The sequence below is a fragment of the Polyergus mexicanus genome, unplaced genomic scaffold, assembly GCF_030449975.1.
Source record: "Polyergus mexicanus isolate NDT 795.1 unplaced genomic scaffold, iyPolMexi1.0 SCAF_8, whole genome shotgun sequence".
Taxonomy (NCBI): Eukaryota; Metazoa; Arthropoda; class Insecta; order Hymenoptera; family Formicidae; genus Polyergus; species Polyergus mexicanus.
In genome coordinates, this window is record NW_027223328.1 from 5,436,288 (window position 1) to 5,457,856 (window position 21,569).

The window sequence follows — 21,569 nt, forward strand, 5'->3', positions numbered from 1 at the left end:
CAACCGTCCGGGCGGTGGCCCTTTACGGGTAACCAGTTTGGACGGATGCCCTGATGGCGAGTAAGCGCGGCAAGATGCTGCTGCGCCGAACATTTTGGCGGATCGCCATCAGGGTCATCCGCGGATATCGGACGGTGTCGCATACGGTGGCCTCAATACTGGCGGGATTGCCGCCCATCGAGCTGTACGCCCCAATGTACGCCGAGGTGTACGGGCGTACCAGGGAGTTACCGTGGCTCTCCTAAGGACGTCCGGGTGACGCTCTTTACTGACCCTTGCGCCGGTGCTGGTGATCCATTGGTCCGTTGGATCCCGGCCCGCGCGGGTGATGTTCTGAGTCGATCTCGGGGTCTGAGAGTCGGGGTTGGAACGTGATGCGAATCGCTATGCGATGCGAAATCGCGTAGCGATATCAGTCCTCTAGTTAGGACCTCTAGCCTCTCGCGTTCAAGTTGTGCATCCACCTTCTCGTGGTACTCCTGAAAACGCCACCTACTTTGGAAAGTAAGATTCGGTAGGTGTCGGCTGAGTGATGTCACAGCGAAGTTTTCCCCCCTTTTCCGCACAGTCATGAGCCGGCATCAGTGATACTATGACCCTCTGATGGACGTCCGGGTGACGCTCTCTACTGATCCTTGCGCCGGTGCTGGTGATCCGGATTGATCCACCAGATCCCGGCCCGCGCGGGTGATGTTCTGAGCCGATCTCGGGGTCCGGGATTGTCGTGGTTGAAATCTGATGCTAATCGAATGGCTCTCAAGTGACAGCGTCCTTCCTGTCTTCCCTCTCACACACCTTCCGCACTTCCCGGCAGCCCATCTCCATCCGTTCGTCTCTATTGTTCTTCGGTGCAGTAGAGAGGAACAGGGGTTGTCAATACTCGCCCACCGGGCCCTGCGCTTCTGAGGTCTTTGGCCCAGCGGCGACGGAACCGGTGGTTACTAATCTTTTCTTTTCTTTTCAGGTCTCCCCATACCTTTAGGAAAGCCACCCCTCTCTCTCTCTCTCTTTATCACCCCTCTTTAACAATACTTACTAACACTACTAACACTCATCACTCTTCTTTCTCTTTTTCGTCCCTCTACTCTCTTTCCCTCCTGAGCTAAAAGCTCTCACCTCAACCCCTTTTTTTTTCACTCCTTTTCGTACTATCTCTTTTGCTATCGCTTTTCTATCTCTATACTCTTTTCTCATTTACTTGCATAAAACAGCATGCAACGCTACGAGTCGGTGCCAGCATTGCTGGCCGAATGGCTCTAATGTAGCAACACACACACACATACACTCTCTCACACACTTACATTCTCTCTCTCTCCCTTTTCTTTCTCTCTTTTTCTTCCTTCTTTATTCCTTTCCTCTATTTCCTTAAACAGCATGTATCGCTACGAGTCGGTGTCAGCATTGCTGACCAAATGGCTCTTACGTAGCAACACACACACACACACGTTCTGTTTTTCTATCTCCTCTTTCTCCCCCTATTCTTTCTTTCTTTACTCCACTCCAATTAACAACTCTCACTAACAACTTCATTACTAACACTTTCATTGATCTGTCTACTCTGTCGCTTTTACCAATCCCTTAATACAGCATAGCTACGAGTCGGTGTCAGATTGACCAAATGGCTCTTATGTAGCGAGCGCACCTAGAAGCGTTGGTGGAACGTGTCTGTGGCCTTGTGGGCAACGCACTTTTAAGAAGTGGGGAGCCTGCAGTGGCTAGGGTCACGTTCCCGTACTCGGCTTTCCTATCCCCTCTACATCCAATCTCCCGGCAGCCCAACCCCATCCGTTTGTCTCTGTTGTGCCTCGGTACAGTGGAGAGAGACAGGGGCTGTTGTACTCACCCACCGGGCCCTGCGCTTCTGAGGTCTCAGACCCAGCGGCGACGGAACCGGGGGTTACTAATACTTTTCTCTTTTCAGGCTTCCATCCTTTGTCGTCGTTTTTCATTATTATCGCCCGGTCGTTTATTTCCAACTCGTCCGTTGTGGTAGGAAAATCGACGCATTAGAAATAGATAGATAGGTAGGCGTTTCCTCCTAATGGCGCCCGTCTTAAGGCTAAGGTCAAGGATCGTGCCGATAGTCTGAATGGCCGCGAAGACGAAAAAATCGCGGTCGCTAGCGGTCCACCACCTCGGGGTACCTGCTGTCCCCCCGTTGTATATAGGCTTGGCGGCGTAATGGTGGCTCTGCGCTGCTCGACTTCTTTTCCACCGTACTCGTGGGAACAAAAATGATGAATAATTTTCTAAAAATTTTGGTGAGGAGGAGTGCCCGCCTGGCAGATCGCTTCCCGCCAGGTGCAGCTGCTATTAGGGAGGCAAGGGACGTGCCTGTCGTCGAGTCGCGAGTACGCTCGTGCGCGCGCTTGGAGACAGCCTCCGCTTCCTCGAGAGCGCCTCACCAAGCTGTGCCCGAGCGATTCCGCGACGTAAAACGACTTTGCGCACAGCCCCAAGGTTGCGGCCTTCGCGCCGTTCGAGTTTTGTTAACGCGATGCGATAGTAGGAACAGCTTAATAAGGTCTTCACCGGCAATCATCGACCGGGAAGAAGAAATTAGGAATAGGGAATCTAGCACAAGATTAGTATCCGCGATTAGACCCGCGATTAGTTCCGCGAATAGTTCCGCGAAAAACCCCGCCGTAGAAAATAAGATTAGATACGCGAATGTTTCCCAATTAGAACCCCATAGTGTATGTGATCCGGGTTCCTCTTTGCAGCCGCAGCAACAAGCTCCGGCAGAAATCGATCCTTCTTTCTCATTTGCGTCCACGGGAGTGAGAATACTACAGCTAAACATGAGGCGTTCAGCTGTAGTTACGGGCGAGGTGCGTCAGCTCGTGGTAGAAAAGCGACTTGACGTCCTGTTATTGCAGGAACCACACGTCAAGAAGCAAAACACGGGTCACACCTTTGTTGGATTAGGGAAAGGGATAAGGGTGGCTGCCGTGCGCTCGCAACGTCCGTGGGCGGCGGTAGCGGTTTGTAACCCTCAATTCCAAACGATGTTTATCTCGCAGCTCAGCACAACCCATTGCGTCTGTGCGGAAGTGCTGGCTCCCGGCTTCTCCTTTTACGTTGCATCGTGCTACTTCCAGCACAGTGACGAGATTGAGAAGCACCTCAGACACCTCGAGACGGTGCTTCGTTCGCTGAGGGGGAAGAGGCTTATAGTTGCGGTAGATGCCAATGCTCGATCGTCACTCTGGGGTTCCCAAGAGACAGACGAAAAAGGTGCAAAATTCGAAGACCTTATCAGAGCACACGGCATAGAAGTGGTCAATGACGCTGGACAGGGGCCCACTTATTGGACGACAAGAGGTTCGTCATTCATCGACGTAACCTTAGCGTCGCCCTCCGTGAGCCAGTTCATCGGCGAATGGAAAGTGAGGGCCGACTGGACTAGCAGCGACCACAACTCCATAGATATCAGGTTGAGGGTGCCGAGAGAGAAAGGTAGAGGGGACACCGCGAACACAAGGTTCGACACTCGTCGGGCCGACTGGGAACGATTCTCCGAAAGCCTGACTGATCTTTCAAGGTCCAAGCTCGAGGTCCTTGACCTGAATTCGGTGGAGGACGTAGAGAATATGGCCGAGACCCTCGCAACAGTCCTCAGCGAGGCATGTACGGCTTCGATGCCTAGAAAACGGCGTTTCCGTAAGTCCAACCCGTGGTGGACTAGAGAATTGACAATCTCAAAGAAGAGGCTTTATAGATCGAAACGTGCCCTCCAAAAGGGGCGGGACAAACCTTTGTGCCATGAAATGCTGCTGGAATACCGTTCTTCTTTACGGCAACACAGCAGAATGGTCAAGAAGGTAAAGCTCGCAAGCTGGCAGGAATTTGTTACGTCGTACGGCAACTCGGAACCTTGGGGCTTCGTCTATAAGCAACAAGCGGAAAAACTCCGAGTAGAGAGTGTTCTCAGTACACTCCGGCGTAGTAGTTCTTCGTCTACTATCAGTTTAGAAGAAACAGCCAGCTACCTTTTGGACGTACACGTCCCAGATGACCGGATAGCGGAAGAAACACCCCAACAAAGCGCATTAAGGGAGAATGTGCTCGTTGCGCCCGATACGGCCGATGCTTCTCTCTTCACAGAAGTAGAAATGGTCAAGGCGTCTAAAACCTTTAGGAACGATAAAGCACCAGGACTCGACCTCATTGAGGTTAGAGTGCTGAAGGCCGCGATAAAAGTGATCCCCGGTCAGATCACGAAATTGTTTAATGGGTGCCTTCAGTGGGGCGTCTTTCCCTCAGCCTGGAAGGTGGGCTCACTTCGAGTCCTACTGAAGGGCGAGGACAAGGATGAGAAGGACCCAAAATCTTACAGGCCCATCTGTCTCCTCTCCGTGGTAGGGAAACTCTTTGAGAAGCTAATTAAGCTTCGCCTTACGGACACGTCATTGGCTCCGGGTAGGGTCTCCGATCGGCAGTTCGGCTTTATGGCTGGAAGGTCGACGGAGGACGCGGTTGTGGAGTTGCGTCGTATGGTCTCTGCCTCTGAAAAGAGATATGCCGTCGCGCTGCTTTTCGACATCTCTGGGGCTTTTGACAATGTCTGGTGGCCTCTTGTGTTAGACGCGTTAAAATCTAGAGATTGCCCTCGGAATGTTTTCGGAGTACTGCAAAGTTACTTCGACAACCGTAGGGTTAAACTCTCTTTTGGTTCTTCGGAGGTTTCAAAGCGGGCCACAAGGGGGTGCCCGCAGGGCTCTGTTCTTGGTCCGGCCTGCTGGAACCTTATGTTCGACGACCTTCTAAAGCTCCTGGAAGGCTCGAACATCCTATTTGCGGCTTATGCGGATGACTTGGTAGTGATCGTTAACGGTAATTCGCGGAAAGATATCGAAGTAGAGGGTCAACGCGCGGTGAGCCTTATAACAGATTGGTGTAAATTCGCGAAGCTACAGGTATCGGAACGAAAGACCGAAGCAATCGTCTTAAAGAGCAACGCGATCGTAAGAAACCCGATAGGTAGACGGGGAGGAGACCGCCCGGATAGGAAGCGGAAAAATAATAGAAGAATCGTCGATTTCGTAAATAGGCCGCCAACGATAAAAATCAACAACGCGAAAATACGATTTAGGGAAACGGTTAGATACTTAGGAGTGCATCTAGATAGGTGTATGAAAGTAAAGTCGCACTGCCAAAAATTAAGTAGCAAAACCGGGTTGCTATTCGGGAAATTAGGTAGGTTAGCTAGAGCCGCGTGGGGTCTTAGATATAAAACACTCTCCACAATATATCGTGGGGTCTTCCAGCCGTGCGTAACGTACGCCGCCGCGGGATGGGTCGATTTATGTACGGAGAGTGATATTAGAATCCTTAGAGCCGCGCAGCGTAGAGCGTTAATCTCGATAACCGGCGCTTACCGTACAGCGTCCTGGGAATCGCTTTGTGTCGTGGCCGGGATGACACCCGTTGACATTTTATTAAAAGAGTACGTCGCGAGATATAATGCGCGTAAGGGGTTGATCGCGGAAATAGGAAACGTAATAATACCCGCGGAAATAGAGAAAAAGGAATCGTTCGAGCGTATCCGGGAAGAGGCGATAAATATGTGGCAGACAAAATGGTCCTCATCCATGAAAGGTCGTACCACGTTTGCCTTCTTCAAGGACATTCGCCAAAGACTGGCTACACGGTCCTTGGAAACCAATCATTGGAGCACACAGGCCCTCACTGGACACGGAGACTTCCGGGAGCGACTCGAGTCGTTTGGTCTCGCCGATAGTGATGTGTGCGTATGCGGGAGTGGAATAGATACGGTTCAACACTTCTTATTGGACTGTCCACTCTTTGACGCGCAGAGGGAGGCTCTGCGTGATTTGGTTCCACAAAGCGAATGGCGATGGCCGGAGGCGGCACACTTCTTCGTGTCGAGCTCAGAGGTCTACGCAGCATTCGCTGATTTTTGTTGCGAGTCCCTCTGGCTGAAGGGATTCGAATCGCAGTCGTAGTTATTGTTTAGGATAGATTGTTCAGCTGGGGAAGTCGGAGTCCTCCGCCATGAAGGTGCGGTCCCGTAATCTTCTCGGACAAGCCGCACATTCGAATGATCTTCGCGTCGCGTAATTTTAAGTTAGAGGTTAAATAGGTAGGTCTCCAAAAACCTGTTATCCAATGGCTCTCGAGTCATTTCCCCCCTCTCCCATCCAAACCTTATCACATTTCCTCCCAAATCTCTGCCCAAACAGGGTCAGGGCGTGTATCCGGGTCGGGATACAATGGACAGGCCTCCCCGTGGTTCCCCGTGGGAGCGTTGGTAAGCAAAGGGGTCGCTGAGTCGGCTACGAGTGTGTGGACCGGCGGCCTAGGCGGCCCTGAGGCAGGAAGGTGGGCTTGCAGGCGCGGCCAAACTGTCCATCCTGCGCATAAGATCCCGCAGGCGCTGCTGGATTTTTCCATCGCCCGTCTCGGGGCAACGTCGCTAGGCAGTGGATACAGTAGTAGCGTATGCCTGTTTGGGCGATGTAGCACGAATCGTCGCCTCCGGGTGGCGATTCACACAATAACTGTACGGGCGTACCAAGAAGCTCGATGGGCTAGGCGTGTCTTTGATCCCGCGAGTCAGGGCCGCCGTGAGGCTCCAGGCTCGACGACGTATGCTGGAAAGGTGGTTGGAAGACCTCTCCAATCCTCGAGACACTTCGGGGAGGCGCGTCACCGAGGCCATCTACCTCCGTTTGATTAAATGGGTGGAAAAGGCGGAGGGCAAGGTGTCATACCGTATGGCACAGGTGTTTACGGGCCATGGGTGCTTTGGCTCCTACCTGTGCCGTATCGGCCGCGAAGAGGACGAGCGCTGCCACCACTGTGGGGGAGGCAAGGACACGGCGCAGCACACGCTGAAAGTTTGTCCAGCGTGGGCAGACGAGCACCGTGTCCTTGTCCAATGTTTGGGGGGGGGGTAATGACCTCTTGCTCTCGAGCGTCATTGCAACGGTGCTCGAGAGCGGGGGGTCTTGGGGGACGGTCTCCTTCTGCGAGGCAGTGATGCTGCAGAAGGAGAAGGCCGAAAGAGAGAGAGACTCCCCGGCGGACGCCGGGGGGCTCTTCAACGTGGCGGTGCGGCCGGGGGCGGGAGGGGGACGCGAAGAGAGCCTTTTTCTGGCAGGACCCGCCAACCCTCCACGTCTTCCGGCTGCAGAGGCGGGGTGGCGCAACGCCGCGCCAGGAGGCCCTAACGGGGAGGGGGGTCGGTGAGCGCGGAGACAGTCGTCCCTCGCAGCCCCCCCCCCGGCAACGGGGTGACGCGGGCGGGGGGAGCGGACCTGGGGCCTACTGGTTCCGGTCCATGTCGGCTCTCCCTGCTGACGCGCAGGGTCCGCGAGACACGCGGGCCCGATGGCCGGGGACCCGGGTGGGGTATTCAGGCCCGGCTACGTCAACCCCGCCTCGCCAACGGCGGGAAGTGGGAGAGAGGGGTGGTGGTTCCTCTCTCCCCAATACGAGCGGGAGTCCCCACGAAAATGAGGACTCTGTGGAGAGGTCAACACTCCCCCCTCACGTGGAAGGCTCGCAGACGGAAGGTCTCTCCGAAGTCGTGCAACAGCCAGATTCCGGAGAGGACTTCTCTAACGCCCGGGCCTAGATCACCCGGAAGTTTTAGTGGGTAGTCCCCTGGCCGTTTGTTTAGGCCGGGGGTGAGCCCTACATAACCCCGCCTCGAACCCCATCGAAGCGGGGTATGCGTAAAGGCATTTCCCCTACGTTACCAAAAAAAAAAGGCATTGATGCGAGAATTTAACTAAAAAGAAAGTTAAAAAAGCAGTGTTGTGTAAAAACTATATATTTTTGCGGTTTGTATTGGTATTATCCTGACTGTTCGGATTCGACACATTTAACAAATTTCGAGCATAAAAATTAAATTTTATTTCTAACCGCGCAAAGCAATGCGATCGCGCAAAAACTCGCTCGCACCCGCTATCACGCCCGTTCGCCCCCTCCCTTTTTTTTGTTTGCCTAGATCGCGATACGCCGAGCCGATCGAACGATATTTTCGAGACCAATCCGGTGCGTGACAAACAGCGTAGGTTCTCAGCGAAATTCCTCGTCATTAAATTCGATCATCGGTTCGGCAGTCTTGCGCCCGTTCTCGCATGCAAAGCACACAAATCTCGCAGTGTCTTACGCCCGTGTTGAACGTCCTTTGCTCGCTTCAGTTCTCTCACAACAGTATCTTGTGCGCGCGATCGCTCGCCAAAACATCAATATCGTGCCGATTATCGGTCGCGATTTCTCTTCAACTTTTCATTAGGCTTGCGCTCCGGCAGCCACCGTCGGCCGGCTGGACACCTGGACATCGGCCTGACGCTCGATAGTGCGCGATCGTGACTCTTGGGGTTTTTGCGCCGTTCGCCGAAGAGTTCGAGTTGCATCTCAACTTCTCTTCTTAAGTGACAATCGATCAGTGTTTGATCAAAAGACGAATGGACAATGAATGCGCATCGCACATCTCAGCATTATCATTCCCTTGTATATATATTAGTTTTGTAGTATGTTCTCTCGGCTCGTGGTGAGCTCACGATCCGGAGACGACGGGAAAGTTGCGATCGCAACTTTTTATACCGCTGCCCCGCGACAAGATCTCCGCCGATCTCGCGGACAAGATTTCCGTTCCGGTCAGGGTGTCCATACGACGTCCAGCAAGATTTCCGTCGGACAACTCACGGGCAGACTCCGTTGGTATTCTCAAGAGATTTCCGACTTCCGTCTTGAAGCCCTCAGTCTCACGCCCATCGGACAGTGAATTCTGCAAACCCGGGAGCTGCCGCCTGTCGAGGGTTTCCACGTGCTTCATTTATTGTGATTTGTGCAACTATTCCGTAATAAAAACAACTTTGTATGCACTTGACAATCTCTCAGTCCATCTGCATGTGACTTTTGTGTTCGTCTGCCCTCTAATTTTACGAAATCGCGTCACGCGTACTCCGCGCTTATCACTGGGCGATTCCGGTGTTTCTTTCGCGCGTACGGTCGACCCGTGGTTCAAACGCGCACACTGATTATAATCATTGAGCATAACAGCACATAACCTAGACAGGTTATGTGCTGTTATTCTCAATATGCACAATACTCTATTACGCTTAAAACATTTTATATTAATATTTAAAATAAATATAAAATGATCATACTTACTATTCTGTGCAATTGTACGCAAAATACATCTTTTCTTATGATTCCTATTAACTGTACATTTAACGTTCATTCTTCCGTATTTCATATTTGTTACATAATATTTATGATAATTACAAAAAAATAATATATATTGTGACATTTTTCACATAATGTGGTTCAACCATGTACATACAAAACGAAATGATTCTTTTAAAAGATCAACCGAAATCTTCTTAGACAAAGCATCTCATGCAGTGATGCCAGAGAAACGCAACGTGCCAAATTGTGGTAGACGGGATAACGCACCAATCGAAAAACGGCGTACATATGAGCTCGGCGCTTTGGCTAGTTTCGGATAGCAGAAAAAGACAGATATATGGTTTTCTATCCCTTTCCTGCCAAGCTAGCAACAAAGACGATGGGCAACGATACTCGCTGTTTGATACGCGTGAAAGCTTTAAATGTTTTTTTACAGCCTTTTTATATTATATACTTATATCAAAGTTGTAAGAAAAAATGGATTGTTATATTAAAGCAATACAGTTTTAAATAATTATAATATTAAATAATATTATATAAAATTATAATATTATTTTTATTTAAGTATACTGCAAAAATATTCGCATAAGATAATCGAAGAGTAAATATTTTATTAAACTAATTAATTTAATAACTCGATTTAATTAATTTTTCTTAAATATTTCATAATTCATATCAATATATTTTTTTAAATAAAAAATATTAAGTATTTATCTATATAGCACTTTTTGATCATCTTAGCTTAATTATTTTTTCATACGCAGAATAAAAAAGAATTGTTTGAATTGAATGATATAGTACAATATATTAAGAAATGATTTTCATATTTTTTAATTTTATAACAGTTTTATGAATAAGAAGTTATTAATATTTATAAAAAATTATGTTAATATTAAATCATGAGAGAGAAAGAGAAAAAAGAAAGGAATAATAGAAAATGTAATTAAAAATTAAATAAAATAAAACACTAAAATAATGAATAAGTTAATAAAATAATGAATGAAATAAGTTATAAATTAAAATTAAATTAATATTTAAAGTTAATAATTTAAAAAATTATTTTTTTATTGGTTATATGCATACAAAATTTAAAAAGTACAAAATTATTTTTTATACCATATCGCTTCAAAAGAGTGTTTTCATTCATCCTGCGTATGAAAAAATACTAAGCAAAGATTACTCAAAAACATTTACTATAGAGATAGATATTTAATATTTTATGTAAAAAAATATATAGATATGAAATATAAAATTGATAATTATTCATAATCCCTGGTAATTAGGCACAATTATCGCAATTAGCCGTTACAGATACATATAATAAATACACGGAGAGAAATTTCTTAGGTTACCAAACATTAATTTTGACATTATTTATTTAACTAATTGTCTTCATATTATGCTTAGTTCTCAAAACATATTCACTGTCTCTGATTTTTCTGAAATCCTTAAAACTGCCACATACTATATAATGGCAGCTACCGGAACAATATTATTTTATATATTATGTATTTTATATATTATTATTCAATAGATTTAATATGAAATAACTGAATCTGTTGCAATGTAATTTTGGAAATTAAATAATAGCTATTATCATTATTAAAAAGGTTACAAATATTTCAACTGTAACAATAAATGTCAAAAATATTATTATGTCCTGAAAACCACGAATTTACATTATAAATGGCACATTTCAGGACATCTTTATATTTTTGCCTCTGATAAATATTAAACGCTACTGTTTACAATTAGAATTATTAATTTCTTTTTCCTAAACGTATTTCTATTAATGAGGAGCGATGTTGTACAATTGTAGTGTCATTTACACAAAATAAAAGAAAGTTCCTGAAAACCGCCTATTTATATAAAATCATATAGCTATAAAAGAGCATATTTCTGGATATCATTATATTTTTACCTTGAATAAATATTAAACGCTATTTCGTATAATTAAAATTGTTAAATTCTCTTTCCTAAACGTATTCCTATTAATGGGAAGCAATTTTGTACGATTATAGCGTAATATATACGAAATAAAGAAAGGTCCGGAAAACTGCCCATCCATACATAATTAAATTGGCTAAAGAAAATATGGCATATAAAAACAAAAGAAAGGTACCGTTGGGTTTATATTAATGCTCTGCATAATATGAGATAATAAAATCAGATAGTATTAGGTGTACAACTTTGCTTCCGTCGTTTTTTTTCCGAAATCATTCCCATGTCTTTGAGGCGTTTTGAAATTGCTTGTTGAGTCACTCCCAATGATCGTGCCAATTCTTTTTGACTTTAATTCGAGTCTTCATTAAGTAATGCCTCCAATTCTGCATCTTCGAAAACCTTCTCTCTTTCACCGCTATGCCGGTCTTCGATGTGAAAATCACCGTTCTTGAAGCGTTGAAACCACTCACGACATGTTCTTTCACTAATAGCGGCTTCACCATAAGTGTTTGAGAGCATTCGATGAGCCTCAGCCGCAGATTTCTTCATATTGAAGCAGAAAATTAAAACCTCCCGCAAATGACGAGAATTTGGCTCGTAAACTGACATTTTCAATCGAGAATAACTTTATGATGCAGACACAAATCGACTAATGTTTCTATAGGGTTATGTTGACAGATGCCCAAGTTTATTGCATGACGTCTATGATCTATTTATTTCGACCACTACTTACCGCTAAAGCCATCTGTAGGAAAACGGCGGAAGCAAAGTTGTACATCTAATATAAAAATGTCCCGAAAACTGCCTCTGGATATATACACACACACACATATATATATATATATATACAATATATGTACATATGTTTGTGAATCGATTACTTTGACGACGATTTTTCGCAAGCATTGGCTATTTTGACGACTTCTGGCTGTTTTGACGACCGTCGTCAAAATTTTATTGTTCTATCGTATATTTTGACGACGTCGTCAAAATAACCCATATCAATGAAAAGGCTACATTGACGACATTGTAAAGATTGACGACAATATGCGGTGTAATGGCGATTTTGACGACAGTAAGAGAAAATAATCAAAAAGAAAAAGGAGAACATATTAGATATTTTCATATACTTAATAAATATATTTTGATATACTTACTTTTTTCTAGATGGAATCAAATATACTTTAATATAGAATATTATATAGAATATTATATTAGCTTTAATATACCCAGATAGCAAAATGCTAGCAGCATGCGCGCAGATTGGCAGCAAATTTAATCAGAATTTCATGCCAAAACCATAGCCATCTGTGACCACATTAAGCTCAGGTTTTGTCGATAGAGCCTGCTGACAGGCAATGTGAGCAGATTGGCAGCAGAAATCACGCAGAGCCTGCACGCAATCTGACGGCAGATTGACAGCAGAAATCGAGCAATTTCTAGACATTTATATAAAATGGTACATTTAAATGGATTTAAACATTTAAAGGGTCTTGAGTCCAAGTAGCAAAATGACAGTAAATTTTGGTCACAAAATAACCAATTAGAGTTAATCCTAAAGTTAGGTCTCATAAGATTCAAAAATGACGTCAATAGTTGATATGTCACATTCACGGGATGTCATTTTCTGACGTTTGTATTAATAACATAAATTTATAATATTAATAATATGTAATCTATTAAAGGGATATATTGGCAATAAGAGCCAGGCGCAGTTATAAAGGCGCAAAAAGGTATATTAAAGAAACTCACGTTACATAAATAAACGCAAAGCGGACGTTTCGGCTAATCTTTTAGCCATCTTCAGCGCGCAACACATTAAATAAAAATAAAAATTAACCGGAAGATAGATTACTTAGTAAATTCATAAACATTCGCAATATATTAAATTAAAATTACCGAAGATAGACCACCTCGCAAATTCAAACATTCATCAGCAAATTGTTGAAAGCCAGGTATCCTGGCTTTAATAATATGTATTAATATAATATATATATGAAAATTTGAATAATTAATTTATGAAATTAAATCAAAATTAAAATATTTTATTTATATGGAAGTTAATTTCTATTTTATATCTTAAATACATATAATAACGAACGATTTTCACTTATTTGGATAATTTCTTTCCAAATAAGTGAAAATCGGATATTTATCTGTCTGATTTTCTAAAAATTAGTTAAATATCTGAATTCCCGGTACGGGAGTCATATCAGAAATTAAATTGATAGAAATAATTACGATGTTATTAGCCGCATTTTGCAGGCATTATATACGCTCGTGACAAGAACTTGAATACGGATATAGAAAGTGAATAGTGCGCCGTATAGCTGTAAGCGAATAAACTATACTATCTCAATAAATTATATGAATGCTAAAAGCTGCAGATTCTGTTTGATTTCTACTGCCGATTTGCCATCAGATTGCGCTCGCGCAGATCTTGCTCGATTTCTGCCGACAATCTGATGTCAAGTCATATTAGCAAATCCTGCTCGATTTCTGCTGCCAATCTGCCGTCAGATTGCGCGCGCGCAGATCCTGCTCGGTTTCTGCTGGCTATCTGCTATAATAATTCTATGCAAATTCTACTCGGTTTCTGCTACTGATCTGCTGTCAAATTATGTCAGCAGGTTTTGTAACATTCCTGCTGATATTCTACTATCATTATCTGATATAACAGACTTTGTATACAATCTGGAATCTTTTTGCTGACAAAAATTTGTAGCAGACGTTTGGCAAAATCTGTTCGAACAGACTTGGCTATCTGGGATAGATTATTAATATAGATTATTAATATAGAATTAATATAGAATATTAATATAGATTATTAATATAGAATCAATGTAATACTTTCAAGCGAATATACAATATGTGCGATATGCGCAGGCCAAGTCTATATGTCGATAGGCTTTATCTATTATTAGTATCTCACAAATATATGTTATCTTACTGCAGCCAGTGACATACGCGAAGTTAGGAGATCTGTTATGTGTGCAGTAAATAATGTAGAAAAACACCCTGTTAGAATATTTTTATTAATTATATATACATTTTTTTTATATATCTGTATTTTACGTTTGATATACTGTCTATAAATAATTAATAATTGTACTCTTTCGTACTTAAAATTTCACGTATGTCAAGGTATTGTGAGATTTTAAGTGCGAAAGAGTACAGTATACCCAGTCAGCACAGAAAGATCCCCTGAATGTACATAGGATATACGGAAACGGACTCTGAATATTTTGTGCATGTCATCATAACACATCTGAAAGATGTCCATTGCAGGTCGTATGGATGTTCAAAAGCAATGCGCCGTAGATCTCAGATAGATCCAATATATATCCATTTGTACATCCAATGTACATACATGAAACATACATTTTCGTATATCCATATAGTCGCAATTTTAGTATATCCTATGTATATCCAAAGAACATATATTGTACATGCATGTACTATGTATTTCCAATGTATATCTATATGTACATTCAATGTACATACATTTTCGTACATCATACGTATATACTATTTGAGGTGCCGGGAAGATTCAATATATATATCCATATATCATCCATTGTACATACATTTTCGTATTTCGTTAGTACATGCATGTGATGTACAATATATGTATAAATGGATATACGAAAATGTATGTTCCGTGTATTGGATGTACAAATGAATATATACTGGATCTCTCTGAGACCTACGGCGCATTGCTTTTGAACATCCATACAACCTGCAATAGACACATCTTTCAGATGTGTTACGATATGTACAGAATATCCAGAGTCCGTTTCCGTATGTATCCTATGTACATTTAGGGGATCTTCTGTGCTGACTGGGTATATCCTGTACAATTAAAGGTAGATAGTTATAAATTATTAGTTCGAAAATTTGTCATGTCTTTATAATAAAATACTAAATACAAAATGATCAAATCTAAGATAAACCTGATGTCTTATCGAACTAATCGATTAAAATAATGAAGTATATGTAATGGAGGAATAAGCAATTGGTGGAATGGAGCATATTGGAAAGTTTGAAAAAGTACAATGCATATTTTTAAACTTAATAATTCAGAATATATATATTTTAAAATGTCTAAATAAACATATATATATATATATAGCAAAATGATAAATTAAACGATATGTTTTCAAGTTTCAAATAAAAATAACTGAAATAAAAACAAAAATAAATACTGATAAAAGTGCAGTAAATCGAATAAAATAAAAATGATAAATGCAATAATAGTAGCAGGGCAATCAAATTATTTTTATTTGAAATTTTAAAACCTTGCTGCACTTTTAATTTTTAATAAATTTAAAACAAATAATAATAATGCCAAGTTGTATCTTAATCGTTAAGATTTTGGCCTATTTCACAAACAGAGTCTTTTTCAGAAACGGAGACTGTTTCACAAACAGAGCCTGTTTCATCACAAACGGAACCTGTTTGACACATAGTGTTTTGTAGTTTTTTCTTCGATTGGAACTTGTTACTGCGTTCTTTACTTCTAACTAGCCAATTTTTTATTACTTCTATGATGTCCGATTCTGTTGCAGATTTTGTCTTGGAGTTCAGTCGAACAACACCTAAAATCATACAGTGAATATATAATGCTATATACGTACGCATTTGAGTCGAGCCTTATAAAATGTAACTATGGAACGTAACCGGTGTGGACAGACCTGCGAACTTTAATGCGTAACATCATCGCATAATATACGTATAACAGGATTACAGCTTGAGATTCGGAGCGACCTACTGATCGTCAGTATTTCTCCGTCGCGCGTGAAATGATGTTACGCATTAATACGGTTACGCAGTATTGGATATACATCAGACTGATATAGGAAACGTATTAAATCAGAAATAGTAGATCAAGGAATGAAAGCGACAAAGTTATGTAACAAGCAGCCTGCTGACACTTTTCTATACCACCTATACTGAACAGTGGCAAAATAATGACGCCGCTAGTAGTATACCTTGCTAGTAGGATACCTTGTCCGCTTCAACTTCAGAATTCTAAATCCGCGTTTCAATTATTTGTATTTGAGAGTGAAATATTTTATTATATTTTATTTATTAGAGTAAGTTGAAGTAAGGCAGCCAAGAGGTATCCTACTAGCACCACGTAGTGGGCGGCGTCATTATATAGTCAGTTGTAAGCTTCATGTGCCCTATCCTTATATATAAGTCCATGGTAACAAGATTAGATTTAAATTCAAATTTTTTTATTTGGCTATCGCATCGAGCATCACTTGAGTTACGCAACACGGTTATGTTACGAGGCTTGGCTCAAAGGTGTATACGTGCTTAAAATTGTTTTGATGTAGAGTGTATAAAATAATATTATATTTTACCAATGATAACTTGGACAAACTTTAACGATTTAAAAGCTTTTTTTGCCGAGCTCCCTCCCAAGAATACAGTATCCCAACTTCGTTTGAAATTACTCTGGACATAACGCCTTTGATTACATGGCAAAGATCTGCTCCTCCAATTAAACGCAGTTGATGACTCTAAAATATAAAATTCACAAAATAATAGAAGTTATTTATTAGAAAATAATTTTCATCATGTAAAATAAAATTTAAAAAAATACATAGGGTAATTTAGTACACACCAATGCATGTATGTTATCAGCTGAACTCGATAGCCATTCTTCCATCAATATTAGTTGCTGCTCTGTAATGACTGGAAACGATTGTATTAGAGTTTTAACAGCCGTATTAGTGTCATCATTAAGTTCTGGCTCTACAGTATATCGGGCTTTTTTTATAAGTATATCCACGTTGCTCATAAGCTCATTTAATTTTAGATTAATCAGATGAATTTCTTTAAAAAGTTGTTTTCTGAATTCTGAAAATTTGAAAGTTGAGTTGTATTAGATATTATTATAATATTATACAAAAAGGAATATTCAGAAAATACAAAAACACTAATAATGAATGAAAATAATTATTTACCAGCATTTATGTGAGCTTTGTTTGTAGCTGGCTTGAAGTTATCTTAAAATAACAAGAAAATATGATCCATTTAATTAATGATAGTTATTTAATATAATTGGTTGTTATATTAAGGTAGTACACGGATAGATTCAACGCGGAACAGAAAAAGTTTCAACACATGTATTCCTATAGTAGCACATTACGGCGGACTGCGGCGGACCCGCCGTAGCTACCTACCATAGGATATACAATATATGTGTTGATGACTTTTCCCGCTCCGTGTTGAATCCACTCGTGTGCTACTGTCCTTAAAGTAAAATAAATTAATATACTATTGGAATTGAAAAACATCAATGTTATTTTAAAATAACAATTAATTTAAAAAATTTTTTTTATAATTGAATATGTTATCTAAAACAAAAGTAGATATTTAAATGTATAAATCGCTAAGCTGTTCGGACTTGTTGCGTATCCGTGTGTAATTTTGAATTGCAAGTGATGATGCAATAAGATGCAACGCAATAAAATTGTTTCATGTTGCTTTACAGCATTATCATCCATATCTTTGATGCGTATCATTAATAATATGGATGTGATAGTATGGATGATATGTTGTTCACAGATTGATACGAAAGCAGAGGGATAAACTTGCAACGGGCTTATGCAATGCGTGCACATCTAAACTTGCTTATTCATTGCTACATCATCTTTTATATTGTGGCGAAATGGCGACATTGAAACGGTGAAGCCCGTTTGTTTGTCATCGTATTCAACTTTTAATTGACAAGGTTATATCGGGCCCCTTAACTGTGATGTTACGAGGATACGCGACAAACCAGTACGCGGCTTTGGAATTTGTTTTCTTCAGCATATTGATCTGGTTAATAATGCAAATATGCATTTTATTATATGAAGATTCAAGTTTCAAAAATACTTACCATTAGTAATAATTTGATCGTGACTTTCCGTTGTAGAACGATTACTATCTGTTAAATATAAAGATAATTACTTTTTGAAAATAAAACGAATTTTTACTAGAAAAGTAAGCAGTTTACCGCGTTCAACATGTCTGTTGCCAGAAAGTGGAAATGGTGGGTATGTGTTACTATCTTCATCAGACATACTACAGTTAGACTCATAGGACTTATCACTATCTGAGTAATCGTTGTGTTTATTATTCGTGCCTTGTCTCCGCTTATGTATTTTATTAATTTTTTTCGTTAAAATCTCCGTATGTGATGAAAGATCGTCTGTATTCTGGGCTTTCATTGCCTTTTTGTTAGCAACTTTTAAATCACCTAAACAAACATTACTTGTGTACCCAATAACGAACAATATAACTAATAAGTAACACCGAAATTTGTTGTACATTATAAAATAATTGTCAAACAAGTATATTGTATTATGAAATAACGATGTTAATCGCATGAAGCTAAAAATGCACAGAACTATTCTACATTGCAGAACTTATTATAAGTTCTTGATAATTATAAGTATTAAGAGGATATTCCATGAGTATATCATGGTGTGGCATATTGATGTACATCAACATCCTGCGCCGTGACGTATTCAATGGGATGTCCTTTTTAATGTTGTATTAATAACATAATTTAAGTATGATTCTTTATTAATAAGTTAATGATATATTTTTTATAAAAATTTTACATAATATAATTTCATAAAAATTTAATATAATAAAAAAAGACATTTACCATATGTGCCTAAAATAATTGCTTCGTATTTCATCCATCTCGAGTCAGGACTATGCTGATTTTTTATTGATGCTTTAATAGCTGTATTATCGTAACTTTTTGGTGGCCAATAGCATGCAGATTCTTTTATCAAAAACCATTTTTTCGGTACTGCCTCAACAGTATTTTCCTTTTGGAATCGAACAACAAGCCAAGTCATCTATACACATTAATCAATGCTTAGAAATTCCTAAAAAGCTTAAATTCAATCATTAAAAACTTCTCGAATAGACAATGAAATAAACAAATCGAAATATGTCAATTAAAAAAAAATATGATTTAGCAAATAAATCAAGATCAATCAAAGAATAAAATAAATATCATAACTGACTTTATCTATCCTTCGAAACTTTTTTCGTTATTTGTATCCTCAACGTACTGATCATTTTTTATTTTTAAATTTTCGTGGGCTAGGGATATTCGGGTTCAGTGACTTGACAATCTGTCAGTAGCCAATTTCAGACCACAATCGCTGAGTCAAACTTCTATCTATATGGTATATCTCAGTGAATATATTTAGGTGAAAAAAAATTAGTTATAAAATTCATACAATTTAGCAAGAGGATCTTTGTCTAAAATATAATTACCGAAGACATTAAAAATGTCGAGAACATATTTAATTTTATTTAATATAATAATTAGGAACTGCAGTAATAATGTCATCAACATATATCTTGTAAAAGGAAATTTTGAAATTCAGTTTATTAATACAAGAGGTTTCCAGACCCATCATTACTAAATTAACTAAAACTCGCGATGAAGGAGAACCCACAGGAGTGCCAAAGAGTTGTTTATAGTATTTATTATTGAATGTTAAAAATGTTGAATTTGTTATATATGCAAGAGTATTTAAAATTTCAGAAATAGGGATTATGCATGGTTATAATTGATTAATTTTTAAACTGATTTTTTATTGATTGCCAAACCAAGCCAATACCATATATGTCAATACCATATATACCTAATGGTATATATGTATATTAGTGAAAAATGATTTTATATTTACAGAAATTAAAATAAAATTTCAAATAATTTTAAAGTGTAATTTTCCTTTAATTAATTAGTCTTTTTAATTAACATTGTAGCTTTTAAATTATTATCATTCTTTTACACTTCAATATATATATTTTACAATATTAATTATCCATCCTATTTTTGTCATATTCGTTTTTTGTTTGAAAAGGATGAGAACCAACGATCGAAAGCTCACGAAAAATATGAGTTATTTTTCGTTTCTAGCAAGTATAAGGCCTCTAAATATAATTAAAAATTATCAAATATTTCATTTCTAGCTAATGACTAAAGAATGTGATCGATTATTATCATCATGAAATTATTCAAGACAATTATAAATGCAGTAGAGGAAATGCAACATATTGATCATTATATGGTAAAACTAGTAATTTTCTTTTGATCTTGTCAATTCTCCACATTTGAAAAACAGTATTGTATTTTATAATTACTTTAATGTCAAATAATGAAGAAAAACATGGCTTTGAATAGAAATCTTTGTGTGGAATATACTTGATTCCTATTAAAAATATTTCATTTTGATATGAAGCAAAATTTTGTATTTCAACGATAGTTGAATCATCTAATTCGACAAATCGATCAGCTACTTTTAAAATATTTAAGCAATAATTAATCGTTTTAAGTTTCCTGTACTGCGGAGAAGTGCAATTATTTATTAATGGACCATTAAAATGTTCCCGCAATAATGTTATGGAATTATCATTTGCAGATTGTATTGGTTGCAAAAAATTATTATCCTCGCTAACTCTACACACAACTTGTTGCAGCTGCTGCGAATGCCTACGGATATACTTTTTTAACTTTTGCATATAATTTTCGAATGGAAAGGCGCTAAATTCATCGAGTAAACCAAATAGGCGCACACAATCACTTAAATGCAATAGACTATGTATGTTGTGTGAAATGAAATCGGGTCCATAAATTTCAATTGAATTCTTAATAAAGAATTTTATTAGATCTTCGGCATATGAAATATAATTTTCAAATTTTGTGTAGTGATTACTTATCAATATTGAGCTGGCTAAACTTAGCGTAAGAAAATTATTATATTCTTTCAATGGTATTATTTTCTTCAAAACTATTGGACCTGTATATAATAGAAAAAGTCTAAACTCGGTTGCCTTAAACCTTTTACATTCATTTATTGGCCGAATTCTTCTTGCAAATTCACAAGGAATATATTTTTTTAAGAGCTGAAGATTGTCGCTAATTTTATTAATACTCGAAGCACGTAATTTATGGGGAGGCTTGCCAAATATCCATCCATAACGCTTACCACATAACAATCTTTTTGTTGCACCTAATAGAAGATTATGCATATAATCTAAAGGTACATTGTCAATCATATTAAAATTGGGAATTTGAAGCCAAAGTGTTTCTCCTGTATGATGTTCGACTTGAAGGGTATTTCTAAATGAATGATCTGATCTTTTTTTATAATTCTCAGTTTCAACAAAGCATAAAACATTATTAACCATGTCCCCTTCCTGATCACACTTCGTACATGAAAAATAACCTGAATGGCTTTTAACAGATAAAATAAGAGATTTGGCTGGGGTATCACAAATTAACATTGAAATTTTGAATTTACATAAAACAGATTGTATCATTATTCCATTTGACAATTCTATACATTCTTCTACAAATTTCTTTAAAAATTCACTGGCTTCAGGTTTTTCACTTCCATAATATAAAGCTATTATAAATACTTGATTTT

The 21,569-nt window shown here is 39.5% G+C and overlaps 1 pseudogene; it reads right to left on the minus strand.

Annotated features, from left to right (window-relative positions):
* Positions 1-15,471: 15,471 nt before the first annotated feature.
* Positions 15,472-18,980, minus strand: LOC138935820 (uncharacterized; annotated as a pseudogene).
* Between the last annotated feature and the right edge of the window lie 2,589 nt (positions 18,981-21,569).